Consider the following 24167-nt stretch of genomic DNA (forward strand, 5'->3'; position numbering starts at 1 on the left):
TAGTAAAGATAAAACAAGTTTATTAAACAAAAATCAGAGGATTAAGAGATGCCAAGTATAAGGAATAAAGATAGAAAGGGTCACAAACAAAGTAGAAATACACATCTAAGACTAAAACTTAAACTTCAGCAAGTTACAACCTTTGCTGAAGCAGGTTTCTCACATACATTCAGTTCCCAGAGACTTCAACCCCCTAGGTTGAAGGATCCAACAGTCTGTGATTTCAAGAGCTCTGGCCCCTTGAATCCCCCAAGTGATAGATAACTCAAATTTCTTTTTGCTCCCCTTTTGCACCCCAAAGTTCATTGTCTCTGTTTCAAAAGCCAGGAAGGCTTCTTGCTGTTCTTCCATTCCTGTGGCGTTCCCATCCCCCTGCAGCTTTGCATGTAAATGGAGCTTCCATTGTTTTGATTCCATACTGCTTAATTTGCATTGGAAACAGGTAGATAGCTGCCTTCCCTCCTGCCTGGGAGAAGGCCTCTTTCTCACTGTGTTTTGTCACAGACTTTAAAGCATAATATCAGTCAGTATCCATAATTCCTCATATGGTGTTAATGCATACATTTCCCAAATGTTTTGGAAATGATATTATATTATAATGATATTAATTACCATCTTTTCATAGAATACCTTATTCAATACAATTTTATAATACAATAATATTTTATACGAGTTGATTCAGTTGCTTGTTATTTGAGGTCAGACCCCTGTCTTTATAGCCCAATAAACTTTAAAATCTAAGTGTATTCCCAGATAAAGTTTGTGTCTCCTGCTAGGGTCTTCTCTCCCGCTTGTTAGCTTTGTTTACCTTATATGCAAATGTACCTTCATTGTTTCAGGCTGATCAGACAAGTAAATACACAATCCTTTCTATAAGGTGGAATGTGCTTATGCATTGTTTGCCAAACACATTTTAAGAACATGATTCTAGCACATATTTATAACTCTTTTTACACACCCCATACATGTATCACATAAGAATATTAATGATCACTGAGTTATTAGTTTTTCAGCAATATATTACATGGTATCTTTTGGGTATATATCATGTCAACAGTATGTTAGACAGTGTGAGTGTCAGGTCTGACAATTTGCTGACATAGAGTAGTGAACCACCAGTGGGCCTCTGTGTCACAGAGACCTTAGGGGACTTTGATCTTGATAAACGCAAGGATCTACCAGATTCTACCATGCAGAGAATCAGTGTTAAATAGCCAGATAGTTTAAAAATGCCTACAATTCCTCCGATGTCACAAAGAACTTGCAACATCTGCTATATCGTGTGTTTAAAAGAAACAGGACCCTATTCTTTTTCTTCTTCAACGTTAAGCCGAACAGTCGGCCGTAGCAATTTGGTCCGTTCTTGAGTGGCTGCAAGGACTTGATGGGCCGAGAGTCTGATGTTGGAACAGACTTGACGCACCCACATAATAAGGATCTATCTCTGGGCTTCCGTCACACCCCGGTTGGTGGAATTTTATCCCAGATGTTACAGTCCTCCCAGAGAATGGCATTCGCTGGAATGTCTTGTGACATTCTCGTAACATCTCCAAAAAGAGTAAGTTGCCATCTGCGGACAATGGCCCCTGTAGTCTGTAGATTAGAATGACCATTAACATCTGCATTACAAATGAAATCGTTCCACTTTATGCCCAATATACAATGTTGGCATTTTCTGTAGAAAGCCTCCATCTTAGTCCAGTCTGAGCAGCATAATGTCCATGTTTCACAACTGTACAGCAGTATGTAGAGGAAACAGACTGAATAGGTCCTGAACTTAGTTGCCATGCCAAAATTATGATTCCATATTCATTGTAAACGACCTATGGCAGATGCTGTGATGCCAATCCCGTGGAGAACCTCCATGTGAGAGTTGTAGGAACTGGTGAGTATAGAACCCAAATAGAAAAAGCTGGAGGCTGCTTTGATAGTTTCATTATTCAAAGAGATTGGGATTGTGGGTGGACTTGATCCTAGATTTTGCAGCTTTGTCTTTGACTGTGAAACATAGAGGCCAACCTAAGCTGACTCCTCCCCCATTTGCCGGAGTGCCTTGGGAAACCTGTCGGTGCTCTGTACTAGAAGAACAATGGTCATCTGCATAGTCAAGGTCTGAGAGCGAGAGATCATCAATCTTAACTATGGAGCTGACGAAATGCTGCATTATGAAATGCATTCCCCAACAAAAGAATGCTGGGGCCAAGACGCAGTCCTGCCTGACACCAGATACTGATTTAAAAGGTGCCGACATCTGATTCAATTATGCAGTTTGCTAACCAAGTCCAGCAGAGTGGTTGGGACACCTGTGCCCTTTAAGGCCTTCCATAGCATGACTCGGTCAACTGAATCAAATGCAGCCTTAAGATCGACATACACCATGTGCAGGGGCTTGCTGAACTCGTGCTGTATATCCAGCAACAAGCAGGGGGCCAAAATGGCATCTAACGTGGGCCTGTTCCTTGTAAAACCTGACTGTTGAAGGCTTCAAACACAACAGCAGAACATGCACAAACACCTTCCCTGGCACAGACAACAAGGTGATCTGCCTATAGCTCTTTCATTCCAATTCTTACTTAGCATACACTACCATTGAAACCAAGAGGAGATTTTCCTGAATGAGAATTTAACCCAAGATCATAGTATGTAAAAAGACATCTAGTAAAGTCCAAAAAAGCAATTAAAAGTAGTGTACAGTATGACACTTCTCAGGGCCGACGAGGGTGGGGGTAGCCGGTACCAATTACCAGGGCCCGGCGGTCCGGAAGGGGGCCCTGCTTCCCCGGTTCCCCGCCCCCTCGTCGGCCCTCTTTAGCTGGTCCGCCCTTGCTGGGGGCCCCGAAAAATTTTTTTCACCAGGACCCAAACCTGCTCTCGGCGGCCCTGCTTCTCCTTGAAGTCTCCTGCCAGTTTTTCAGTTTTACAAACATAGTTTCCCCTATTTCATAATGTTTTCCATTCCATTCTTGCCATATAGAAGACCCACACAAACAAAACTGGGAAGTGACTGACTGATTATACAGGGAAACAATGACACTGAATATACAGAAAGCACCATCAAATATCAAAAATAAACACTGAAAATCTAGAATAAAATATGTCATCAAATCTCTTTCGGTTTCATAATCTTAAATGTTCCTTGTAACAATAGGTAAAAAGTATGCCGTTCAGGCAGAAGTATGATTTTTTTTTTTTTTAAGAATTGTCCCTTTAAACGATTATTTGTTAACAGGCTGTCTGATAAAAAACTACAGTATGGTGATTTCTAGCAGAAGGCTAGAAATGGAAGATAATATGACTTCTTTCATGCAGCTTTTGTTGCATTTTTCAGTGGCAGCTATGATTTAGTGAGGGAAATCTCCCTGCCAATAAATGGTTCTGACAGACTGCTGTAGAAAAGCTATGTTAGGCAGAGAAAGAACAACCTTAAAAAAAATCCTGTAGGATTGCAGCTACAAGGGGAGGCATCCGAAAAACGTCTTGTTGATGAGTCTTTAATATATATTGCAAGCAAAGAAAGTGTGATGTAGGGAGAGAGTTGCTATTTTCAAGCAGGGATTTACAGGGCTAGCATCTACTGACTATGTCATTTTATTCATGTCTGCTGGTTTGTATGGGTGCTGGATGGCCTGCCTCAGCATGCAACATGGCAGTCATGCCCCAGGATATTGATCAGCAGTAAAAGTGTGAACATAAATCTGATGTTTTCTCTAAAGGGGGTCGTAACACTCAATTTTGATCTCAGTAGAAATGTGTCCTGTAGCATGCTCTCTCATCAAAGGATTGTTGCAATAGTAAATGTCAGAAGCCTTTCTCTTGTGTGGGAAACACAATTTTTATTATGTGCAAGAATACAGAAAGTGAATGAATTACTTAATGCACATACTGTCGGTGCTAAATAGATGTAAATATGGTATACAATTGCACTGGTGTATTGCTTGTTGTGCAGCTTGTAAGAGGGTGTTATTGGGATTCTAACCCTGCACAGAATGTGAGAAGCTGCTTCTAAGAAAAGGTTGTTTAGTATAAAGATTAGGGGTAACATTTTCAAAAGGTGCTTCAGTGACTTGAAATCAATTGCAGTCTAGGTGCATCTTTAGGTGCCTAAATACCTATACAAATCTGGCCCTACATGCCTAAGTCATTTTTGAAAATGGGACTTTAGTGCCATGTCACTTAGGATCTTCTGAGACTTTTACCCAAGGAGTTGTTGTGAATATGGGAGTATGGACATGTGCTCATAGCAGAAATATTGTGTGTATGGTAATCTCTTCATATACAGTAGATCCAAATATTATATTTTGTCCAGTACAAATTCTAGTTAATGTTTCCATTATAGAGGGAATCATTTTTAATTGTGAATTTATAACCATTTATTTTCTCAACTTGATTCCAAAAAAGCAGATTAAAGGCCTCATACAAGTTGAGTGATATAACGTGGCATTTGTCATTTGTCTATTTTGTCCTTTTGTAGTACAGCTGGAGTTTGTTTCAGTAGCTGGGTATAAAAGATATTGCTGTACTAGTTAAAGGCACACCTGGGAAAATTGGAAAAGAATTATATAGAAAAATTAGAGTTTGGAACTAGCCTGCTCTTGAATCCATTACTCATTCAAGTCCCATATTACTCATATCAAGGGGTACTTCTTTAAATAAGGGTTTTTAGGATCGAGTCCTATACATTTTGGTCTGATTACAGAGTCCTTACTCATGCGAGAGATCATTACACAGGTAGTTCCATTGGGCCCAATAGTGAGGTTCTCACTCATTTTTACATGGATACTCATCATACAAGCATCCATTGACTTTAATGGGAACTGTCTGAGGGATGACAAAAAATCAGAGTGAGTCCCTCAGCATTCACATGTAGGGAGATCATGTGTTCCTGAAAACTAGGAATGTCACTTGGCAAGTCTACACTACAGTGCTACATCAGTGTCTGGTGAAAACGTGCTATGCCGACAGGAGAGCGCTCTCCCATTGGCATAATTACTCCACCTCCGCAAGAACTGGAAGTGTGACCAGCGCAAAACCTACGTCACTCGGGCTGGGGGTGGAGGGCTTTTTCACACCTCTGAGCAATGTAAATTTATAAATTATATCAATTTAGGCTGTAGTGTAGACCTGCCCATGGTTTTCAAGGCTGTGTCTGTGTCCTTCTCATGGTTCAAAGCCCTGCTTACCTCAGGTGGGGTGGAGACAGTGCAACATGTCTAATTGAGGAGTTTGTTCCAAAGCATCTCCAAGTATACAGAGTTCAGTTCTGCTCTGCCTTTGTTAAAAGGCCCTGTTGGGAGGGGAGATTTTGGAATTGGGCCATAATTCCCCTCTGTGCCGTTGAAAATCTTCCCTTTGTCAAGGTTTGAGTTTGTCCACCCTCTGAGTAGTCATTTCTGACCTTTTTATTGTAGTTATTGTATAAGAAAAATAATATTCCCCCCGCAAAGGTATGTCAGGCTATAAATAATTCTTTTTTAAAAGTTCATTGCTTGACATTTGAAAGTAATAAAAACATTTTCATTAATATTAGATTTTGTAAAACCTTTTCTTTTACACAACCTAAATAACCACCTATTGGAAAAGATTAGTCATATTTCTGGTAGTACCAAAGAAAAATATTCTATTTCTCTATCTAAACTTTTTTAAATCTATTGTCTGAAACAACTTACCTCCATCACTTATAATTTCTAAATCAACTTTGGATTTTTTTTCTAAAATATATGTTCTAGGAATTATTTTGGGGAATTATGGCCCGTGTTATACAGGAGGTCTGACTAAATTGCACAGTGATCCTTTCTGGCCTTGGAATCTATGAACCTATGAGTCTGCTGCCTAACATATCAGGTACTTTATATCTAGTAGACTGTACATCCCAGTGATCACAAATGTACAAGGTATGTCCTGTTCAGATGGGCCCCTAGTAATTTTTAATAAAAAAGTAAACTGCAATAGAACAGCTAGAGTGAGGCACCAGCAAGGAAGCAGTTAAAAAACATTGTCAATCTATTGATCCAGAATTACCCTGTGAAATTTGCATAAAGTCATGGTGAGGTATGTTCTCTTAATTTAATCAGGCATTAAGGGACAAAATTTCTGTTGTAGGCAGAAAACGGGCCATCAGAAATAAAGGTGCGTCTGTTGCACACATACACATTTTGTGTGCACAAACAGGATTTGCATATACACCTATGGTAATTGCAAGTACACAGTTACCCTGTTTTACCTACGTTGTAATCTTACCCGCACAATTTAGGACACCACCCCTACACTACCCCATAGGTACTCAGGTCATAATATAGGGCTCCCACCCCTACCTGTCCTCGTGGGCACTCAGAGCGTAAGGGACCCAACTTTACCTCTCCAGGGGCTCATGGCTCTATCCCTTCGTGGGCTCAGGACTAACACCCATTCCCATTAGACTCAGGGCTCTACAGGTCTGAAAGGTCTTTTTCCTGCGAAAGAGCCTTCACACAGTGAATATCTTTAAACATGTACAGATATTTATTAACAATTAGCAACCAATCAACAGAATACACATGCTAAGCATCTTCTGCTCACCACTCCTAATAAGACAGATGTCTCCCGATGGCCAGTCAGGGTCATGTTGTCTGGGCTCCTGCTTCTGCACAGTCTAGTCATGCAGGGGTTAAAAATCCTAAAGTTTGGATAAAGTTCCGGAGCTTGTTTTCTGACCCTCATTATACAGTTAAAATGAGTCTCTCTCTTATCTATACCTTACCCAGTTATTTTACTTAAAACATGGCTGTGCAAAAAATACTAACCCAGGGATTGGCAACCTTTGGCACGCAGCTCGCCAGGGTTAGCACCCTGGCGGGCCGGGCCAGTTTGTTTACCTGCCATGTCTGCAGGTTCAGCCAATCACGGCTCCCACTGGTTGCGGTTTGCCGTTCCAGGCCAATTGGGATGGCGGGAAACGGCGGCCAGCACATCCTTTGGCGAGCCATGTGCCAAAGCTTGCCGATCCCTGTATTAACCAATTATTTTCACTATACAGGGGTTCACATGCCTAAGACCACCTATTCATTAGCTTTTGTATTTTTCAAAGTTAGTAAAAAGCTCTCAAGGTCTACTTATCTGTATGCTTCGTTAGTGGGATACACTGGCAACAGCAAAACCTCATATTTTTTATTATCAGGAAGAAGCTGCAGAAACTCAAGGTTAGCTTGTCCATTCTCTCCCATTCTCATGACTTTGTGAATATTTATCTATCACTATTAGTAATGCTGCAGTTGCTGCTTTTCTGTGTCTGCCTACATCAAGGCCAAATTTTTCTGACTCTATAGTTTTTGTTTCCAACTTATGGTTGCTGAGCATACAAGATGGCTGCAGGTTATGCTAAGTCCATACACAAGGCTGTAGGTCATCTCAAGTCTAGGACTCTCGCTACAGAGGGGCTATGCAGCAATGGAATTCTCCAGGGAATTCTGTCTGATATATCCACCACATGCTGAACCCTTTTAAAGGGTGTCAGAACTTGTGGAGAGCACATGCTGGAGAAGGCGTTCGACCACATCTTGAAAGGGCTTGGTGTACATTCATCCCTGTACCAGGCCAGCTGTACTGATGTTGCTAACCAGGAGCTTCAACAGCCCTCCTCATTGTGATTGTGGCTGTCCCTGCATTAGGATTTTGGGAGGAGGGGTGACTTATGCCTTTTCAGCCATTTTGCACACTCATGCATAGCCAGCCGTGATTTGGCCCTGTGTTTGAAGTGTTGTTTACATTGGACATACTGGAACAAATTAATCCCTGGTATAATACCATTGACTTCAGTAGAGGCATGAGTTTGGCCCACTCTCTCTTGTCAACATCAATAAGGGAGTAACATTTAAAAACAATTAAATAGGTACTGTTTCCCGAGGGCTTAGACATAATCTCTGTTTTATGCTCTGCTGGGGCACACCAAGCAGAGGAAACTCATTTTAACCAAACCCAGTTCCAGTGCTGCACTGACATAAAGAGCAGTATGCAAAGGAGTAAATAGAAAAGTGACATTAATGTCAAGCATCATTAGAAATGAAAGCCAAAAAAACCCAAAAAACATGTTTGTCAAATGGAAAATAAAATGTATTTTAAAACATCTAAGAGGTTATTGCACGCAATGGAGAGTAGAAAAAAATTAAAACTATTAAAATGTAATTCACAGTGTAATTTAAATGTAGAGTGTTGCAATCTACAAATACCAAATTGAGCAATTTAACTAAAGAAGCACGTAAGTGTTACATTATTGTGATTTTTTTGTTGTGATTTGCTAAGACTAATACAGCCTAATACTGCTGTCAATTACCCGGGTGTAAATCTGGAGTAACTGAAGTCAGTAAAGTTAGAATGGTGTAAAACACAGATAAAAGAATCAGACCCATAACTGGGAAATCATTCTCAGATAATATACGTTTTTATTTGCATTTTATTTTTCTCTGAAGTCCAATTTCTTTGAATTCACCCTCACTGTAAAAGGTTGACAATGGCTTATGCTTGTGTCATTATCATACATGTCTTTCCAATGTTTCATGTATGTTTATGGTGACAAAGGTAGATGAATAAAGAAAATAGTACATTTTCTGTATGCATTTTAATCACATGCCTTAAATGCACCCTATTTCAGCTGGAATCCTGGGTTTCATTTCTGCAACACAGTAAACAGATATGTCTACAGGACTTCGCATTACCATTTTGAAAACATTTGTTCATTATGAGCCTGAGTGGGAAAAAAAGAAAGTGTTACTTCCCCCTCCCCCTTAGGCAAGAACTATCTTTGAACTGTTCTTATTCAAAGAACAAGTTTGTAGTTTTGGCGCAGTTCCCAGAGCATTGCATACTTGGTGATGTGTCAGGCACTGCCCCTTGGGGAAGAGGGGGACTGAATCACAGCATTTAATTCTTAATGATTGTTCTGCATGGTCAAGAGGACACAGAGGCAGCCAATGCTCTTTATTTATTACTTACTGTTATAGCTATTGGCAGCCAGCCTTTTTAATTTAGTCATCAATACTCAATGCCTTGAATCTATTACTTTAAATCCAGTACAAAATTAAGTACTAGCAAATGAGCATCTGCTAAACAGAAACAGTGAAAGGTAGATGTAGTTTGAAGCAATATAGTTAAAGGCCTCACAGAATGGTCTTCTGAGTAAGGATTGCTGGGTGAATGCTCTCTTTACCAGGTTTGCTACTTTATTGGGAAGGCATTTCTCAGAGCCTCTGACAAAATGTCTAGCCTAATGTTTGTATAGACCCACAGGAGTTTGAGATAGATGAATCCTTTTAGATAATCCCATCCTTCTGCCTGTCAATGCAACATAGTACACTAAAGTACATATTCTAGTGCTTTGTCCAGTCTGGATGTTAGAGTCACATGCAATGGGGTTTCCATGACTCCTCGGGAGGTTGTTTCAGGCCTGGTGCATCTCACTGTTTCTCCTGATTATTTCTGTTTTATTATCACTCAGTGGCTGCTAATTATACCCTAATGCACAAAATAATTCTTCTCCCCTCTTGGTGGTGTTCAAATATTTGTAGATGGTTATCACTTTGCCCCCTTAATCATTGCTTAGCCACGATATCTATTCAGCTCTTTCAATCATGTCTGACACATCAGTCATTCCAGACCCCTGATCAGTTTTGCTCTTTGCTGAACTCCTTCCAGTTTGTCAAGATATTTCTGACAATGTGGTGCCCACAATGGAATGCAATATTCCAAGTGTAGTGTCACCAGAGCTGTAATGATCAAGACCATTAGCTCCCTGCTCCATGATGTGATATCAAGCAGACTCCAAACTACTTTCTTTAGAAGGTCACTATGTTGGCAGGAAGATCATTTTGCATTTTAGAATTGCATTCACTAGGGACAAGACTGTGCGCAGCCCCTTCATAGATGTGCAAAGGAGAAAGAGGGCACCTGCAGGGGAAGAGTACACTGGCAGTCCTTGCACTCACAGTACTGTTCTCAACCCTATCTTCTCCAGTGGAGGCAGGAAGTGGGCAGGCCCGTAGCCCCAAATCCTCCTACCCTTCTGCAGCACTCAGAAGAGTTGCCTGTTCAGCAAACAGGGAGCATAGAATCATAGAATATCAGGGTTGGAAGGGACCTCAGGAGGTCATCTAGTCCAACCCCCTGCTCAAAGCAGGACCAATTCCCAACTAAATCATCCCAGCCAGGGCTTTGTCAAGCCTGACCTTAAAAACCTCTAAGGAAGGAGACCTAAACTTCACCCACTGCAACTTGAGACCATTACCCCTTGTTCTGTCATCTGGTACCACTGAGAACAGTATAGATCCATCCTCTTTGGAACCCCCTTTCAGGTAGTTGAAAGCAGCTATCAAATTCCCCCTCATTCTTCTCTTCTGCAGACTAAACAATCCCAGTTCCCTCAGCCTCTCCTCATAAGTCATGTGCGCCAGCCCCCTAATAATTTTTGTTTCCCTCCACTGGACTCTTTCCAATTTTTCCACATCCTTCTTGTAGTGTGGGGCCCAAAACTGGACACAGTACTCTAGATGAGGCCTCACCAATGTCGAATAAGGGGGAACGATCACGTTCCTTGATCTGCTGGCAATGCCCCTACTTATACAGCCCAAAATGCCGTTAGCTTTCTTGGCAACAAGAGCACACTGTTGACTCATATCCAGCTTCTCGTCCACTGTAACCCCTAGGTCTTTTTCTGCAGAACTGCTTCCTAGCCATTCGGTTCCTAGTCTGTAACAGTGAATGGGATTCTTCCGTCCTAAGTGCAGGACTCTGCACTTGTCCATGTTGAACTTCATCAGATTTCTTTTGGCCCAATCCTCTAATTTGTCTAGGTCCCGCTGTATCCTATCCCTACCCTCCAGCGTATCTACCACTCCTCCCAGTTTAGTATCATCTGCAAACTTGCAGAGAGTGCAGTCCACACCATCCTCCAGATCATTAATGAAGATATTGAACAAAATTGGCCCCAGGACTGACCCTTGGGGCACTCCGCTTGAAACCAGCTGCCAACTAGACATGGAGCCATTGATCACTACCTGTTGAGCCCGACAAGGGAGGCACAACAGCTGCACTCTACCTTTGATATTTACAGATCCTGATGGGGCTGGGCCCCTCACCGCTGTTCTTTAAATGAAGCTGTAGTTATAAGTACAGATTGAACCTCTCTAATCCAGCACCCTTGGGACCTGACCGGGGCCGAACCAGAGAATTTGCCAAACCACGAGAGGCAATATTGTAGGGAGCAGATCTCTTTTTATTTTATCTTGCCAAGGCAAATAAATGGAAAAATGCTTGCCACCTAGCCAAGGCTTACCAGCTCTCTTCATAACAAAGTGTTGGTGTTGTTACACAATTTTACTGTATTGGCACAGGGAAATAAGTAGATAAAGCATACAAAACATAAAATAAAATCATGCCAGACCACGGATGTTGCCAGACCAGAGAATGCCGGATGAGAGAGGTTCACCCTGTACCACTCCAGAGCTAGATTTTATACCGGGGTAGGCAACCTATGGCATGCATGCCAAAGGCATCACGCAAACTGATTTTCAGTGGCACTGAAACTTCTTAAACATTTTAAAAACCTTATTTACTTTACATACAACAATAGTTTTGTTATATATTAGACTTATAGAAGGAGACCTTCTAAAAACGTTAAAACGTATTATTGGCACGCGGAATCTTAAATTAGAGTGACACTTCGGAAGGGTTGCCGACCCCTGTTTTATACTATTACTACTACTAGTAGTAGTAATTCCTAGCTCTTGCATAGTGCTTTTCATCCATAGTTCTCAAAGTTACAGATGAGTACCATTATCCTCATTTTACAGATGGGGATATGTATTCCAAGTAATTGCATAAATATATTTTTGCTGGGATTTCATCTAATGATATTGGCGTGTTAAAAATAGTGTCCATGTACACATTGTTTATAGTAAGGTTGTTACCACTCAGTATGGTCATCTCCGTGTGGATGGGATCAAAGTGTGTTACGACTAGGTTAAAAACAACATACTTGATGCTAATTATTTACTACACAGGCCAGTCTCTGGTTTCTAAGTCAGTAGATGGAGTGCATAAAAACAGGTAACATAATATTTCACAACGTATGTTAGAATATCTTGTAGACACAGACCAAAGCAAGCTTCTTCTAGTTCTGTATCTGTTTGACTAAATGAGTATGCAACTTGTTTACATGTGGTTAACATCTGGAAAGTTATCTCCAAAACACAGAAATTAAAAATGGGTTGGCTTTTTTTAATGAAAGTTTAGGTTCTACAGGTTTACTTAGGTTTACATTTCTCTTTTCTTAGATTTCTTAGAAAAATCCAGCCTATTCAAGCTTTGCAAGATACTATCTGTATTTCTCTCTTTTAAAATTGTTTCCTTTGCCATGAATCAGAGGAAGTGCATCAGAATGTGGTGAGGCCTGCTGTCCAATCCAGTTGGAGACCTTGAGTTCTGTTTACTCACTCCATGTCAGTGTTCACACCTTCCAGTGGGTCCAGCATTTCTGGAAGCACTTCAGCCATGAATTTTACCTTATTGCCCAATTTCACATACTTGGGTATCTCCACAGTGCAGATATTCTGTGTGCCCAGCTTACTAAATTGCTGATCAAGGCCCTGATTCAGGCAAGTATTTGCTTAAGTTCATCCCTAGTTAACACAGCCCGTAAGCGCAGGCTTAAAGCTTTCAGTGCTTCAACTTCCTTACACGTCCTTCAATGTCACTTGCTTAAATGGACCTTAACTGCATTCCTAAGTGCTGTCCTGAATAGGGGTGCTTCCCTGAATCAGGTTCCAACACATGTAAGTCTTTCATTTTACATTCTAGGATTGTTACTTTATGGTGGTAAGAGATGGAGGGGTTTGAAGTAATTTACTCTTGCTGGAAGAATACCCACTTTTCCATTTCACTCACCCTTTATCCTATCTTCTACACTTCCCTTCTTACAAAACTAAATTCTTTTTATAAATGTCACCAACGTCAGATGTGACCTCCTGGAAAACTTCTGTCAGGGAGTATCATTTGCTGTTACTTCCCATCAGCAGGGGACTAGCTAACTGGGTCCATGCATGTCACAGGATGACCCTTTGTCCATCTTCTTCAGGAAGCCTGCAGTACTTCCTTTTGTTCTTAATGTGTTTCTCAAGTAGTTTGCTCTTTCCATTACTTATCTGACTTGGAATGTTCATGGATGGTTTATTTAACAGCGCTTCCTGGGCTGTTAAACTTTCCAGAAGCTGCAACACTGTTAAGCTGAGGCTATACACAGGGTTTTATTTATTTAGCTGTTTTATACTCTTTTTGTTACCTTTCTATCAAGATGAAAATGTACAATTAGGTTACAATTGTGTCACATTTATTCATCTATCCCATTAGTAGTTTCTTTATCATTTATGACTATGTACATTTACCTGGCACACTAAAAAGGGGGGGGGGGGAAAGAATAGCAATGCTAAAGGAAAGTTGAGTGAAACTGTTTGTTTATAGGTAAGTGAAACTGAAAGTATTCCTTCAGAAAATTAAATAATTTCAGACTTCTTTAAAAAGTCAATTAAATGGAAAGAATGCTGGTCACTAGTGAGGTTGTGAGGTTGTGAGCTGTCAGTTTGAATCTCTGTCTCCTTGATTGCCCTGAATGAAATAACTTAGTGTACAACTACTGCAACCAGCGATGCCTTGGGAATCTCAGGGCTACCATAGAGAGTGCTTGTAAATAACAGCTCCAAAGGCTGACATTTATAACAAACAAGAATCGGTAGACACTCTGCAGCCAGGCAGATAGTTCAGTATGGTCTGATCACAACATTTAGGGTCAGCTTTCTTCCCAGTTGAGGAAAGGGGCAGCTATTCATCTTGCAACATGAACTCTGCTAAATATAGCCTGACAAAAACATGATCAGGCTGCTAACAAACCATCATAACTTTTACCCAGTCCACTGCCTTCCTCTCTTTGACAGGTTCCCCTCTCACAATTGCTAATGCACAATTGCCTACATTTTAAATTCAGCAGTCTTCCAATGTAATTTTTAAATGCATCTTGACTTTGCAAATCAGACTGTAAAGATATATAGTTTCAAATACAGCCCAAAATTTTAAAGAGGATTATTTTTGTTGAATCCATTTTTGCCCTATATTTATATTTGTAACAAAATCACTACAGGGTTAAGGATATGGTATTTGGTATGTCACTTTTATTTTGTTCTTTCCCTCGATTCACTTTAAAAAAATGAAGTAAACCTTCCATGGCATTTTGCTGTCTAACACTACAACAGTAGCCAATTAAATTAAGTTCCCTGAGTACCTACAAGGTCTCAAGTAGATGATGTTTCACAAAATACATTGGTTTAAATGAGACTGATTCAGACAGATTTCAAAAGCTTACCAAATTTGTCTTGATAAATGTTATATTGGCTCATATGCAAGAATTTTCTGTTTAGTTTGCTTGCAATATTTTCCCTACTGCATTCATAAAGCTGTGATGAAATACACAGAGTAAATATATCATTCCAGTTGTCTGCTATAAAATCCCAGTAGAAGGAAAATGCTTACGTGAGTTCTGCTAAAGGTTTTAGAAGTCCTGAATTATTAAGAGCTTGACTGGTAATTAAAACATACAGTACATAGTCTGCTATAAACATGTGAAAAATATTATAGAAGCTACTTGAATCCATCTATACATGCGTAAGAAACAAATTTCTCCAAATATCCTCAATATTATTAGATGTGAACACCTATATTTATGTAATTGGGACTGAGCTTCTCATGCAGTTAATAGTTATGTAGCACAGGGATGGGCATATTGTAAGTATCAAGAAGTGCTAAGCTAAACAGAAATTATAATGAAATCAAAGATGTCAATGACAATTAGCTGTGTCATGAATATTCATTTCATATTCACTCTGTACAATGAATATTAGTATATGATTGAATAGTGTTGCAAGAAATGGAGAGATAACTAACAGTCAAGTGGTAATTAATGCGATCTTTCCTGAGTAGTACAGCTCTTGTCAAGCGGCATGTGGGCAAGGGCGGTGACTGGAAAGTTAACACTCAAAGACAACTAGTCATACTGTATTTGGCAGCAGGCCTCCATTAGAAAGGGCTGCAGGAATGCTATTTTTTAAAAAGGAGAAACAAATCAAAGCTTCATACAAGTGTTTTTTACCATGTGCAGTAATAATTCTAGAAAAGCTGACTGCACAGGTTCAGGCTACACTACCGCCACCAGGATGTACCACATGTAATTCAAGCAAGCCAAGGTCTGCTGTTACCCCAAGGACAGACTCAGGGATCCCAGAGTAGCCCTCCTATTGCTTACCTCCCAAGATGTTGACCTATTAATCTGTTCTTCCAAGGTAAAAGGAGGGGGCTCGCTCTAATAGAATTGCCAGGGTTTACCAAGGATCTCCCTATGCCCTTCAGGAAAATTCTCAGAACAGACTAGATCTGTTCACCCTGGACTCGGATACAGCCTTCTGCTCAAAGGATTGACACCCAGGCAGTACTTTCCCAAAACAAAATGTTTTCTTTATTTAGTGTAATCAACCTTTCCTAATACAATTAATCTAAAACATAAATCCCTTAGCACAGGTGTACATGTTAAAGTGATTATGTTCTGCACATGGTGATCAGTCATATGTAGGACACTGACAGCAATCTTAATAAACTCTGAACTTTATACATAGTTTCATAAACCTACACCACTGCTGCTGCTGTCACCCGGTGGTTGTTTCTGCTACTTCTTCTGATTCCTTTGGTGTTTTAGGTTTCTTCTGATCTTCTTCTGGTTCTCCTTCTTCTTCTCCTGCTCCTGACATGACTGACTTTTGCTTGCTTGCTCTCTGACTTTTATACAGTTTTTGGCCTGTTCTGATTGGCTTGGTTAGCATACCTATCCTCCAATCACCTTCAGACCCTCTCTTTTTGGTCCATACTTATAAACTAATCATAACTGCTAAATCTAACTGTCAATCAAACTCTTGCACAACAAGTCTTAGTATTATGAAATGCTTACTATGATGATCTGGGGACCCTCACCTACTTTTGGACTCATTATGCCTGACTGACCCCTCCTTTCAGTTTTGGAGTGACCTTTACTTAACCTCAGTCCATACTCTGCCGAACAACACACTAGCCATAGCATAACCTGCTTAAACTGCCAATTCATTGCCCTGGGCTGTGTGCTAACATTGTATGCATACTTAAATTACCAAAATTTTAAATGATAAACAATCACCTTATTTCTTTAGTATATTCTTAATTGTTAATGTATGCATCTTAATGTTATGGTCTATCGTGGACACCCCATTTCTTACCAATGTAGTTAGTTTTATTTCAGTTCTTCCTTTATTTGTAACAATGTTTTCAGTGCTGTGCTTAAAAAACAAAATAGAGCAGCTCAAAATCCTTTTATTTCACTACCATGAACCCAAACAGTGGGGGAGAGAGAAATGTGTTCACATGAAATAAGTCCCCCAACACACAGATGTTTCTATGTGTCTGTGATTTCCAACAAACTTTGGACAAATGTATTGTTTCAAGAAAAGCATGCATATTCAGGATAGCACTTACGCACATGTTTAAGTCCCATTGAAATGAATGGAACTGAAGCAAATGACAGCTGGTTTAAAACAAACAAAAAGACGTACTTCTTCACACAGTGAACAGCCACACGTGGAACTCATTGCCAGGGGATGTTGTGAAGGCCAAAAGTACAACTGAGTTAAAAAAAAATGAGATAAAGTTCATGGAGAACAGGTCCATCAATGGCTATTAGCCAAGACGATCAGGGATGCAACCCCATGCTCTGGTTGTCCCTAAGCCTAATTGCCAGATGTTGGGACTGGACAACAGGGGACAGATTACTTGATGATTGTCCTGTTCTATTCATTCCCTGTGAATGGCATTGGCCATTCTCAGATGACAGGATACTGGGCTAGATGAACCATTGGTCTGACCCATCATGGCCATTCTTATGTTCTTATGTTTCCTGATTCAAGGCCATACACTGGAGAGGCATCATGACCATGAAGGTACACAGCACTCTTTGCAAGTTGTATGCTTTAGTTAAGTGCCTTTATTCTATTTTGGAGGCCCCCTATGATTGATAGTATTCTATTCCAGCAACTTTATAAATGCCCTCCCAAAAGTTTAACACTCAGTCATTGTTAACATCTTGACAAACGTACACCAGTAGGCATTAATATTAATAAGCATGTGCTAAGTATATAATTCACTGCTGAAATCCGCAGAACCCCACCCAGAGTACAATAACATGGCCTTTCCTACAATAACATGGGTGTGAGTGCATACTTACCATGATTTTAAAAGAAGCACCACAGAGTTAACCTTGAAGTCTTCTACAGAGGGAGCTTCATATGGAAATCTTTTATTCAGTTCACAGAACAACTCAGAAAAATATGGAGAAATCTGGAAGTTATTTCTAGAGGCAGTACATTTATAATAAATAATATATGAAAACAGATGAGGCAAGTGCATTCTGACTAGCCCTCCCATCCCTAACTAATACATGTCTAATACCCTTCTTCACCGGTACTGATACAACCAGTATGTGAAGGAATTAAAATAACATTGACTTTAATATATGTGGTTTAATGGAAAGAGAATACTATAATGTAATTATGTTTTGATTGTAATAAAAGAATTCTTTCTACTAAAGAAACTTCTGAAATTGTGAGTCAAATCTTCATTAAGTCTATATTAACTAAACCCAAGTTTATTCTTTAAACATATATTTCCAGAACAGAGTATGAGCAAATTATAAAATTATAATCAATCAATGAAAAAAAAAAAGTCCGGGTGTATCGTGAGACTGTGTGTTAGGTCGGAGATGGCCAGACAATGGTCTCACAGTACAGTGTTAATATGTACCTGGTTTGGGACCAATCAGAAAGGTGTTAGAATTTGGCCCTTTATTTTGTCACCTTCTCTTTGTGCAACATTACAAGATTAATATTGGATGAAAACACAGGAGGAGTGCTAGGAGAGAGATGGAAAGAGATAAGGATAAGAAATATTAAAGCATATCTTTCATAGGCTCTTGAAGGGAGCCCCTTCACTTCTTCCTTTCACCCTGCCTATGTTATTTCCACTTATTGTACTTATCTCACAATCAGTACAGATGAAAGTGTGGGCTTTTACAAACTTTTTTTTACCAGTAAGTGTACTATTAATTTCATTCTTGCTGAGAGAAAAGGTGAAAGGAAAGTAACTGCACCCACTGGGATTTAGACTGAACACTTTGGGACAGGGAGTCTATCTTCATTTGTTTGGAAACATGCCATGTCTGTATCATGATATAAGAAGCTATAAGAGAGAAACCAGCTTGTGTTCATTTTAGAAAGCATTTAGAAAGTTAATTATCACACAGGAAACCAGGGCTAAGGAAATTTGATCAATTTGTCATTGATCTGCTGATTTCTTTGGGGCTCTATTCTGGTTTTGACAGCCAGAGTCTGTATTTGGGGGGCTTGTGAACAACAGCACCTGCAGACATTATGACTGACCTAGAATGTATCTGGGAGCACTGAGATAACATAGGCCCAAGCAGGAGCTGCAACTAAGGTGACCAGATGTCCCAATTTTATAGGGACAGTCCCATTTTTTGGGTCCTTTTCTTATATAAGCTCCTATTACTCCCCCCCCACCCCCATCCCGATTTTTCACACTTGCTGTCTGGTCACCCTAGCTGCAACCCACTTTGAAAGGGTGAAATTTCCAGTCCCGAGGGCCAGCCTTGCTCTGCTGACTAATATAGAAGGTCATGGTCTAGCTCCCTTTTTGGTGCTGAGTGTTGCTGTAAATACTAAACATTCAAATCCGTGCACACTCAGAGTTCATGTGAACCAAGATTGCATCTGCTTCTTGCTCAGGTGCTCAAGGAGAGGGGAAAGGGCATTTTGAACCCTTTTCCTCAACCTAGCTCTTGATTTATCATCTGTCCTTCAAGTATCAAGGAAAAGTACTAAGTACGTATATCAAATGTAGCCATGTGTACAGCAGCAATTGAGAAACAACTGGAAAACAGACATGTTTTATGCTTAACCTTAAAATTCTGAGAGAATCACTTGACTAGCTATCAGTTGGAAGGGCATTCAATCCTTGGAGACAAGTGGAAAAAAATGTTCTGTGTATTTGCTGTGTATGGAGATTGCATGAGATACAGATGGTACAAGAAGCAAACTGTCTGACCCGGAGTGCAAAGTCTGAATAGGGATATAATCCTGTGTCAAAATGCTTACAATACAGCTCAGCAAAACCTACAAAGAATGTGTGGAGATGAGTTGTTTGCATTAGAGTCCAGAAGTGCTGCATCTAAAAAATGAGTGCAAAGAAATGTTTGACTGCCAGATACCTATCTTGCTCTGCACACCCATAAATGATAGGCAAACCACTGTTTTTAGAGATTTTTGAAATAATAGCTATAGGTGTGACTCAGAACCTTCAATGGGTTCACAGTTGTAGGAGAGGACTTAAAGAGTCTTTCCTCAACTTGCATGACCCCATCAACAGCAAGTTGCAGTCCCTATACTCTTTGGAGCTCAAGGACTTCTCCCTTCTTATTCCACTGTGGCACCTGACCCCGAAAGGGGGTGGGCATGAGTTGTGGCCAGGACTCTGCTCCCCATACACTGGTCAGAATCACTAGCATCACAACAGCTGTCAGAAAGGCAGCCCACCCAGTCTGCATGATGAAAAACAATCAGTAAAACAGCAAGGGCTGATGCAGTGAAACAGCATCTCAGTTACTGCATGTCCAACCATGGCCACTTCTAAAGTTCACCATCTGACTATAGGTGACAAAGAACATGCCAATGGATAGACCTGTCAGGTGCCTCATCTGCAGGGGCACAAAGATAGCTGGCCAAACAAAGAAGCATTACGGTACCGTGTGCAACAATGCATGGCCACAAACTCAGTAGGTTGCCATGGAACAGTGTAATAATAAAAAGACAGTGGCATGATCAAAATCTCATACACCTCTGCCCCTGATAGCTGCCATCAGCAAAGTGGCAAGCCAAAAGTTGGCAAGAAAATCATAAATGGCCATTGTGGAAATCTAATAATCACATGCCCTGCATCAGAGACAGCCCCAATATTGTCCAATGCTTTGTGCCACCATCTAGCCAAAGCATGACCTAAGATTTCAGAAATGTCTATGCTCTTTTCCTAACTGCCACATTTACAGGCATTCCCTGCCTTTCCTTTGAAGAACTGCAGTTCCTGTCATCTTTGTCAGCCTGTCTTGGATTGACTGCCCTTGTCATAAATCCTGCTAGCTAGTCACAACCACTATTTTGAATTTCAGCTACTACCCATCTTCCTATTCCTCCTTTAGCATTTGTAATTACACCTAAAATAAATAAATTAATTATTTTTTAAAAACTTAACTAAAGATTAGTACAGAGATCCAGATAGGGCCATTCTGTAATAATGTTTTAAAAAGCTACAAGAAGCCCTGGAAGAAGTTTCACAAATAACTGCAATGGGCACTTTGCCCAGCTCTGCCCAGGAGGCAGCAGATCCTGAGGCAGAATATGCTCAGAAAGTACCCTTGTTGTAATGAAGCAAGCGCTTTTCTGTTTGAATGACTTTGTTCTGTTAGGTTGTTGCATTTGACACCCTCCAACATCATGGGGAAGGTCATTCTACATCAAATAGGGGAGACTTGGGACTATAGCAGGTTTCAAAAAAGAACTAGATAAATTCATGGAGCATAGGTCCATCAATGGCTATTAGCCAGGATGGGCAGAGATGGTGTCCCTAGTCTCTGTTTGCCAGAAGCTGGGCGTGGGCAACAGGGGATGGATCACTTGATGATTACTTGTTCTGTTCATTCTCTCTGGGGCACCTAGCATTGGCCACTGTTGGAAGACAAGATACTGGGCTAGAAGGACCTTTGGTCTGACCCATATGGCCATTCTTATGTTCTGATGGTATTTTTAAGTATCTTAAAAGTGATATGTAATTATACAATTTATTAGATACAGATCTATGTGGCCGAAGGGAGGGTGTCCCTTAATCAACAGATCTGCCAGTAGTGGCACAAAAAGTTTAAAATTTATGTACAAATATTAAGTAAGTTTGAAATGATAAAAACTGGGTACATAGCATAAACCCTGTAACCTTTTAACATTGCCATATTCTAACCTGAGATCCCCAAATAGTGGTTAAATGTAGAATGTATGATGTGGAGGAGGAATGCAACAGTGTGATCCTTTAAGGCAACTATGTTATTGTAAGTTGAGAATGCCTGCTTGTGATTTAGTGAAATTCAGGAAAATAGTAGTGTAATGCATGAAATAATGCAGGGAATTATTGTGTAGCGAAGAATTAGCATGTAGTGTGTTCTAGACCCCCTGCTAATAAAACAATATTAAATCTTCTTCTGCGGATATGCTTGGGAATGCCTTAACAAAAAGTAATATAAGGTACATTAAAATATTTATTAGGTATAGCAAACTACAAGTACCCATGTACCATGTTAAACATATCATTGAATTGAAATGTCATATGTGTCCATTGTAAACACCGGCACCCAATAGCGCTTACGGTTGTATCTCGCATGACCATGTTGCATGTGTCTTTCAGTCTTTTTGGCAGCTCGTTCTGTTCAAGTAAATTTAAAACCACATGAAGTGTGTTGTGAAGTTCTGGCTGTTAAAAGCACAGAGGTTTCAAAGTTGCCATACTCTGAAGCCAGACATCTGGCACAGAAAGGAAAACTCCAGGATTTTAAAGCCTTGATAGATCAACAAGATTTGAATGATCAAACTGGCAGCATCCACATGACCGCCTTTAAGGTATTTTGTTGAAGTCTTTACAAATCACACAAGTGGAAGGTGTGTACCACTGCATATATTCATATCCTTCCCTGCACTAGAGAGGATTTCAAAAGTTATAATGTCTGAGGCAACTCTCCAATTGAAATCAATGTCTTTGTCAGATAACACTGTTTTGTGTCATAGTGGTAGAATATAGCTGAGAATGGCTGAGAGCAATTGCTTCCAAAATTTAGAAAACCTAATTCATTAGCAATTCAACTCAATGAATCAACCGGGTGTGCTGTGAGGTGTGTTTCCGCTGCCTCTGTTGAAGAAGACTTGCTCTTCAGTAAGGCTGTACCAGAATGCAGAATAGGATGATGGTTACTTAAGATACTTCAGGATCAGTCAAAGATTATCACAGTGCATCAATGTGTTCCATTGTGATCTGCGCAGACAGTACCAATATGATGACAGGTGAGAACAATGGCTTGGTACATATATTCAAACTATCACACTTAGTGCCTTATGGCATTTATGTTTAACACTCCCAATCTCTTGCTGCTAAGAAAATCCAGGGAGACCTGCACAAAGTCCTTCATAATGCTAATAAACTAATAATAATGCTAATATTTGGCTCTTTAGTAGTAAACTTCACTGAAGGCTGTATTCACAACCTTTTGCATTGCTTTGTGATGACAAGAATTCTCTTCAACAGTAATTCCACTTTCACATTAACTGGTAAAGTGATAACTAGACTCTTTGAATTTGTAGCCATTTTCTTCAATAATCAGCAGTCTCCCCTTGCTAATGCAATCAGTCTTGGGTGGCATGCTTAGCCTGTCTTTCTGACAACTTTGGGTGCCTAACCAAGCTGAATTCTTTTTTGTCCCGGGTGGAATATATATGTTCTGTCCATGACTCTGAAAAAGATTTGGGGGTTGTGGTGGATAATCAGCTGAATATGACCTCCCAATGTGATGCTGTGGCCAAAAGAGCTACTATGATCCTGGAATGCATAAACAGGAGAATCTTGTGTAGAAGAAGAGAGGTTATTTTACATCTGTATTTGGTGTTGGTGTGACCACTACTAGAATATCATGTCCATTTCTGGTGCTCACAATTCAAAAAAGTCGTTGATAAATTGGAGGGGGTTGAGAGAACAACCATAAGAATGATTAAAGGATTAGAAAACATGCTTTGTAGTGATAGACTCAAATAGCTCAATCATTTAGATTAACAAAGAGAAGGTTAAGAGGTGACTTAATTAAAGTCTATAAGAAAGACTTAACAATCAGTTCTTCAATCTAGCAGAGAAAGATATAATACAATCCAATGGCTGGAAGTTAAAGATAGACAAATTCAGACTGGAGATAAGGCATATATTTTTAATGATGAGAATAATTAACCATGGAAAAATTTACCAAGGGTCTTGGTGGATTCTTCATCATTGACAAATGTTAAATCAAGATTGTCTGTTTTTCTAAAATATATGCTCTATGAGCTATTTTGGGGGAGTTTTATGGCCTGTGTTATACATGAAGTCTGACAAGAAGATGATGGTTGGTTTTTTTCCACATCTTGCACGCTGACCTGGCCAAGATGGCAGACTACTGTAGCAGTTGGCACCTCAAAGCAAGTGTTACCAAGATGGTTTTGAACATCTTTCACCTCTACAATACAAGCACTAAGTGTGAGTTAGACATCTTCCTCAATGGCAAACAACTGAAACATGAAGCAAAACCATCATGCCACACTGGACTGCTCTTTGACTTACCGTGACCATCTAAAACAGACAGCTGCCAAACTCAGGACCAGGAATAAGTAATTAGCATATTAACTGGTTTGATATGAGGCACAGGCGCACAGACACTTCACACATCGGTTCTGGTATTGCACTATTCCTCGGCAGAATACTCTGCCCATGTGTGGTGTCGTTCGGCTCACACTAAATTGCTCAACATCAGATTGAACTTGACCATCTGCATCATCAAAGACACCCAGCGCCACACACCTATTCCATGGCTACCAGTTCTTAGCAGCATGGCTCCTCCACACATTCGTTGCACAGAATCTACAGACAGGTGAAAAAACGACATGCCAATTCAGGTCTCCCACCATACACAGAGATCTTCAGTCACCCCAGAGTATGACATATGTCCAATCTGTCAGCAGCAACCCTATAGCATGATGAGTTGTCGACTAGACATTTAGAATGGTTTCCTTGTCACTGATCCAACCATTTGACCGCCAGGATTTGACCTGCCACGTCACCTTTGAGCTCTGCTGAATAGGTTAAGAACTGGCCAAGGAATATGTGCAGCCAACCTCTACACATGGGGTCTGTGGAATGACCCACTTTCTCAGTGTGATCTCCATCAGTCAATG

At 40.2% G+C, this 24167-nt stretch overlaps 1 protein-coding gene across 6 annotated transcripts in view; it reads left to right on the top strand.

Moving 5' to 3' along the window:
* Positions 1–24167, top strand: part of TAFA5 (TAFA chemokine like family member 5) — a 595960-nt gene that overhangs the window by 544072 nt on the left and 27721 nt on the right. The gene's annotated exons all lie outside the window — the stretch shown is intronic.

Source organism: Trachemys scripta, chromosome 1, assembly GCF_013100865.1.
Source record: "Trachemys scripta elegans isolate TJP31775 chromosome 1, CAS_Tse_1.0, whole genome shotgun sequence".
NCBI lineage: Eukaryota > Metazoa > Chordata > Testudines > Emydidae > Trachemys > Trachemys scripta.